The sequence below is a fragment of the Pristiophorus japonicus genome, unplaced genomic scaffold (genome assembly GCF_044704955.1).
Source record: "Pristiophorus japonicus isolate sPriJap1 unplaced genomic scaffold, sPriJap1.hap1 HAP1_SCAFFOLD_264, whole genome shotgun sequence".
Lineage (NCBI taxonomy): Eukaryota > Metazoa > Chordata > Chondrichthyes > Pristiophoridae > Pristiophorus > Pristiophorus japonicus.
In genome coordinates this window covers 383,447-390,441 of record NW_027252384.1, presented here as the reverse complement: position 1 = coordinate 390,441, position 6,995 = coordinate 383,447, and the positions used below count along the sequence as shown (strand labels likewise).

Here is a 6,995-nt window from a genome sequence, read left to right as displayed (position 1 = left end):
AGAGCTGGCGGCCCTGCGGAGTGTTTCCAGCATTAAATGAACAATGGTGCAGCAGTTATAATGGGTGACTTTAATATGCACATAGATTGGGTTAACCAAACTGGAAGCAATACGGTGGAGGCGGATTTCCTGGAGTGCATAAGGGATGGTTTTTTAGACCAATATGTTGAGGAACGAACTAGGGCGGAGGCCATCTTAGACTGGGTGTTGTGTAATGAGAGAGGATTAATTAGCAATCTCATTGTGCGAGGCCCCTTGTGGAAGAGTGACCATAATATGTTGGAATTCTGCATTAGGATGGAGAATGAAACAGTTAATTCAGAGACCATGGTCCAGAACCTAAAGAAGGGTAACTTTGAAGGTATGAGGCGTGAATTGGCTAGGATAGATTGGCGAATGATACTTAAGGGGTTGACTGTGGATGGGCAATGGCAGACATTTAGAGACCGCATGGATGAATTACAACAATTGTACATTCCTGTCTGCCGTAAAAATAAAAAAGGGAAGGTGGCTCAACCGTGGCTATCAAGGGAAATCAGGGATAGTATTAAAGCCAAGGAAGTGGCATACAAATTGGCCAGAAATAGCAGCGAACCCGGGGACTGGGAGAAATTTAGAACTCAGCAGAGGAGGACAAAGGGTTTGATTAGGACAGGGAAAATGGAGTACGAGAAGAAGCTTGCAGGGAACATTAAGACCGATTGCAAAAGTTTCTATAGATATGTAAAGGGAAAAACGTTAGTAAAGACAAACGTAGATCCCCTGCAGTCAGAATCAGGGGAAGTCATAACGGGGAACAAAGAACTGGCGGACCAATTGAACAAGTACTTTGGTTCGGTATTCACTAAGGAGGACACAAACAACCTTCCGGATATAAAAGGAGTCAGAGGGTCTAGTAAGGAGGAGGAACTGAGGGAAATCCTTATTAGTCGGAATATTGTGTTGGGGAAATTGATGGGATTGAAGGCCGATAAGTCCCCAGGGCCTGATGGACTGCATCCCAGATTACTTAAGGAGGCGGCCTTGGAAATAGTGGATGCATTGACAGTAATTTTCCAACATTCCATTGACTCTAGATCAGTTCCTATGGAGTGGAGGGTAGCCAACGTAACCCCACTTTTTAAAAAAGGAGGGAGAGAGAAAACAGGGAATTATAGACCGGTCAGCCTGACATCGGTAGTGGGTAAAAGATGGAATCAATTATTAAGGATGTCATAGCAGTGCATTTGGAAAGAGGTGACATGATAGGTCCAAGTCAGCATGGATTTGCGAAAGGGAAATCATGCTTGACAAATCTTTTGGAATTTTTTGAGGATGTTTCCAGTAGAGTGGACAAGGGAGAACCAGTTGATGTGGTATATTTGGACTTTCAGAAGGCTTTCGACAAGGTCACACACAAGAGATTGATGTGTAAAGTTAAAGCACATGGGATTGGGGGTAGTGTGGTGATATGGATTGAGAACTGGTTGTCAGACAGGAAACAAAGTGTAGGAGTAAATGGGTACTTTTCAGAATGGCAGGCAGTGACTAGTGGGGTACCGCAACGTTCTGGGCTGGGGCCCCAGCTGTTTACATTGTACATTAATGATTTAGACGAGGGGATTAAATGTAGTATCTCCAAATTTGCGGATGACACTAAGTTGGGTGGCAGTGTGAGCTGCGAGGAGGATGCTATGAGGCTGCAGAACGACTTGGATAGGTTACGTGAGTGGGCAAAGGCATGGCAGATGAAGTATAATGTGGATAAATGTGAGGTTATCCACTTTGGTGATTATCTGAATGATGACAGATTATGAAAAGAGGACGTGCAAAGAGACCTGGGTGTCATGGTACATCAGTCATTGAAGGTTGGCATGCAGTTACAGCAGGCGGTTAAGAAAGCAAATGGCATGTTGGCCTTCATAGCGAGGGGATTTGAGTACAGAGGCAGGGACGTGTTGCTACAGTTGTACAGGGCCTTGGTGAGGCCACACCTGGAGTATTGTGTACAGTTTTGGTCTCCTAACCTGAGGAAGGACATTCTTGCTATTGAGGGAGTGCAGCGTAGGTTCACCAGACTGATTCCCGGGATGGCGGGACTGACCTATCAAGAAAGACTGGATCAACTGGGCTTGTATTCACTGGAGTTCAGAAGAATGAGAGGGGACCTCATAGAAACGTTTAAGATTCTGAAGGGGTTAGACAGGTTGGATGCAGGAAGAATGTTCCCAATGTTGGGGAAGTCCAGAACCAGAGGACACAGTCTAAGGATAAGGGATAAGCCATTTAGGACCGAGATGAGGAGGAACTTCTTCACCCAGAGATTGGTGAACCTGTGGAATTCTCTGCCACAGAAAGTTGTTGAGGCCAGTTCACTAAATATATTCAAAAAGGAGTTGGATGTAGTCCTTACTAGTAGGGGGATCAAGGGGTATGGCGAGAAAGCAGGAATGTGGTACTGAAGTTGCATGTTCAGCCATGAATTCATTGAATGGCGGTGCAGGCTAGAAGGGCCGAATGGCCTACTCCTGCACCTATTTTCTATGTTTCTATGTTTCTATTCCATATCCTCCGGGGATTTGTGACTTCTCGTATTTCAATCAGTGAAAGGCTCAATGCCGCTGATTGGTTTGTAGTGCAAAGTATGGAACTGATCTAAATTCAATTGCACTGCGTAATCCCTCATTATAAGAACATAAGAATTAGGAACAGGAGTCGGCCATCCAGCCCCGCGAGCCTGATCCGCCACTCAACAAGATCATGGCTGATCTGGCCGTGGACTCAGCTCCACTGACCCGCCCGCTCCCAGTAACCCTTAATTCCTATATTGGTTAAAAATGTATCTACCTGTGTTTTGAATAAATTCAATGAGCTAGCCTCAACTGCTTCCTTGGGCAGAGAATTCCACACATTCACCACTCTCTGGGAGAAGAAATTCCTTCTCAACTCGGTTTAAATTTGGCACCCCCGTATTTTGTGGCTGTGCCCCCTAGTTCTAGTCTCCCCGACCAGTGGAAACAACCTCTCTTCCTCTATCTTGTCGATCCCTTTCATTATTTTCAATGTTGCTTTCAGATCACCCCTCATCCTTCTGAACTCCAACGAATAAAGACCCAGTCTACGCAATCTATCATAATAAGGTAACCCCTCATCTCCGGAATCAGCCTAGTGAATGTTCTCTGTACCCCCTTCAAAGCTAATATATCCTTCCTAAAGAAAGGTGATCAAAACTGCATGCATTACTCCAGGTGCGTCCTCAACAATGCTAAATACAGTTGCAGCAGGACCTCCCTGCTTTTGTACTCAATCCCTCTCGCAATGAAGGCCAACATTCCATTCGCCTTCCTGATTACTTGTTGCACCTGCAAACTAAAATTTTGGGATTCATGCACTGCGGAAGGATCATTAGTATGTCTCATGGTGCAACGGTAGTGTGTCTGACTCTTGTGAAGGTTGCATGTTCAAATCACGTTAGGGTCAGTGTTTTAGAGGTGGGCACCGGAGGGACTGGAGTGCATCATCACGCCCGGCAACCAAATTTTAATTTGATTTTACGTTTTAAAGTTTAATTTGTTTTAATTGCCGGTGCTTTTAGTGTCCCCCTTCCCTTTTATAGGGGGCACTGGGGAAAATTGTGATTTTAGTGCCCAAAAAAAAAAACAAAAATAGAAAAACACAAAAAAAAACAAAAAAAGGGGGAAAAAAAAGGGCCTTGAAAATGTCTGCTGTGTCACCCAGGTCGGGTGGCATGGTTTTAATGTTTATGTTTTTGCAGGTAAACTCAAAAGAGTTTCATGCACAAGGATCCAAAAAGAGTTTCATGCACAAGGATCCCAGGTCCCTCTGCACCTCAGCATGTTGTAATTTCTCCCCATTCAAATTACATTCCTTTTTACTGTTTTTTTTCCCCAAGGTGGATGATCTCACATTTTCCGAAATTGTATTCCATCTGCCAAACCTTAGCCCATTCGCTTCACCGATCTAAATCTCTTTGCAGCCTCTCTGTGTCCTCTACACAATCCGCTTTCCCACTAATCTTTATGTCATCTGCAAATTTTGTTACACGACACTCAGTCCCCTCTTCCAGGTCATCTATGTATGTTGTAAACAGTTGTGGTCCCAGCACCGATCCCTGCGGCACACCACTAACCACCGATTTCCAACCCGAAAAGGACCCATTTATCCCGACTCTCTGCTTTCTGTTAGCCAGCCAATTCTCTATCCTTGCTAATACATTTCCTGTGACTCCGCGTACCTTTATATCTTCTGCAGTAACCTTTTGTGTGGTACCTTATCGAAAGCCTTTTGGAAATATAAATACACCACATCCATCGGTACACCTCTAGCCATCATGCTCGTTATATCCTCAAAGTATTCCAGTAAATTATTTAAACATGCTTTCCCCTTCCTGAATCCATGTTGCGTCTGCTTGATTGTACTATTCCTATCTCGATGTCCCGCTATTTTTTCCCCAATTATAGCTTCAAGCATTTTCCCCACGACAGATGTTAAACTAACTGGCTTATAGCTACCTGCCTTTTGTCTGCCCCCCTTTTTAAACAGAGGCGTTACATTTGCTGCTTTTTAATTCGCTGGTACCTCCCCAGAGTCCAGAGAATTTTGGTAGATTATAACGAATGCATCTGCTCGAACGTCTGCCATCTCGTTTAATACCCTGGGATGCATTTCATCAGGACCAGGGGACTTGTCTTCCTTGAGTCCTATTAGCCTGTCCAGCACTACCCCCCGAGTGATAGTGATTACCTCAAGGCCCTTCCTTCCCACATTCCCGTGACCAGCAATTTTTGGCATGGTTTTTGTGTGTTCCACTGTGAAGACCGAAGCAAAATAATTGGTTGAGGTCTGAGCCATTTCCACATTTCCCATTATTAAATTCCCCTTCTCATCTTCTCAGCGACCAACATTTACTTTGGTCACTCTTTTCCATTTTATATATCGGTAAAAGCTTTTACTAACTATTTTTATGTTTTGTGCAAGTTTACCTTCGTAATCTATTTTTCCTTTCTTTATTGCTTTCTTCGTCATTCTTTGCTGTCCTTTAAAATTTTCCCAATCTGCTAGTTTCCCACTAACCTTGGCCACCTTATACGCATCGGTTTTTATTTGGATACTCTCGTTTATTTCCTAGGTTATCCATGGCTGGTTATCCCTTCTCTTACCGCCCTTCTTCTTCACTGGACTATATTTTTGTTGAGCACTATGAAAGAGCTCCATAAAAGTCCTCCACTGTTCTTCAATTGTGTCACCGTTTAGCCTGTGTTTCCAGTCTATAGTAGCCAACTCTGGCCTCATCCCACTATAGTCACCTTTGGTTAAGCATAGTACGCTCGTTTGAGACACTACTTCCTCACCCTCAACCTGTATTACAAATTCAACCATACTGTGATCACTCATTCTGAGAGGATCTTTTACTGGGAGATCGTTTATTATTCCTGTCTTATTAAACAGGACCAGATCTATGATAGCTTGCTCCCTTGCATGTTCTGTAACATACTGTTCTAAGAAACAATCCCGTATGCATTCTATGAATTCCTCCTCAAGGCTACCCAGTGCGATTTGATTTGACCAATCGATATGTAGGTTAAAATCCACCATGATTACTGCCGTTCCTTTTTCACATGCCTCCATTATTCCCTTGTTTATTGCCCGCCCCACCATGAAGCTATTATTTGGGGGCCTATAAACTACGCCCACCTGTGACTTTTTCCCCTTACTATCTCTAATCTCCACCCACAATGGTTCAACATTTTGTTTATTAGAGCCAATATCGTCTCTCACAACTGCCCTGATATCATTCTTTACTAACAGAGCTACCCCACCTCCTTTCCCTTCTTGTCTATCTTTCCGAATTGTCAGATACCCCTGTATGTTTAATTCCCTGTCCTGGCCAACCTGCAACGTTTCTGTAATGGCCACCAAATCATACCCATTTATGATAATTTGTGCCGTCAAATCATTTATTTTATTTCGAATGCTGCGTGCGGTTAGGTAGAGTGTTTTAATACTAGTTTGTAAACCATGATTTTTTGTTTTGACCCATCCTGCAGCCCCTTTATATTCATACATATTGTCCCTTCCTATCACCTTGTCGTTTGCACTTACCCCAGTGCTCGTCTGCTCTATTGCCTCCTGCTTTTTGCATTTTTTCTTGGTGTCCTGTGATCCGAGCTCTCACCCACTCTAACTAGCTCAGAACCCTCTCCTGGTTTCCGAATACTCCTTGCATTGCGGCACCGAGATTTCATGCTTGCCTTTTTATTACACTTTGACCCTTTAGAATTTTGCTGTACATTAGTCTGCTGGAAACTGCAGGGGCCACGTCGCTGAATGCATAAGGCATCTACTTTGATGCAAACACTGATGTAATCAGAAAATTGCAACGTATAACGCTGCCGTGGTCATTTTGGCAAAACTCGTTCATCTTTATAAAACGAAACCACGTTCGCACTCATTAACGAAAGGTGAGTTCCTCCTAAACAATGCACTGATCTTTATTAAAAGGCATTTTTTCATGCTGTGCATATTGTTCACTGATTTTTGGAGATAGTGTACAAAAAACCAACAATTAATATCGATAAACTATTACTGTTTCCAGTTCGAACAACAGCTTCGCGTCAATCAGTGTAATAAAGGGCAGTGGAGGGAATTGTGATCAGATCCCAATGAGATCCCCGTGAGTCGATAAAAAAAGGAACACTTGCAGAATCGCTGCGAGCAGGGTTCGAACCTGCGCAGGGAAACCCCCATTGGATTTCGAGTCCAACGCCTTAACCACTCGGCCATCGCAGCTCCCCAGTAGAGCTGCTTTAATAGTCGAATCGTTGGTACAATTTATCAGAGAGACCGCCTGCATGCTTTCCCGATTGCATCTCCCAGACGATGTGAACATTAAATCGTAGAATCACAGAATCTTACAGCAAAGAAGGAAAAATGTCGGTCAGAACTGAAAGAATTTACATTTCGGGAAAAACTGAACAGTCCGGAGAGCCTCTTTC

At 43.6% G+C, this 6,995-nt stretch overlaps 1 non-coding gene across 1 annotated transcript; it reads right to left on the bottom strand.

Moving 5' to 3' along the window:
* Window positions 1-6,706: 6,706 nt before the first annotated feature.
* Window positions 6,707-6,789, bottom strand: trnas-cga (transfer RNA serine (anticodon CGA)). Its single transcript has one exon. It is a non-coding gene; the product is annotated as a tRNA-Ser (tRNA).
* Window positions 6,790-6,995: the final 206 nt, after the last annotated feature.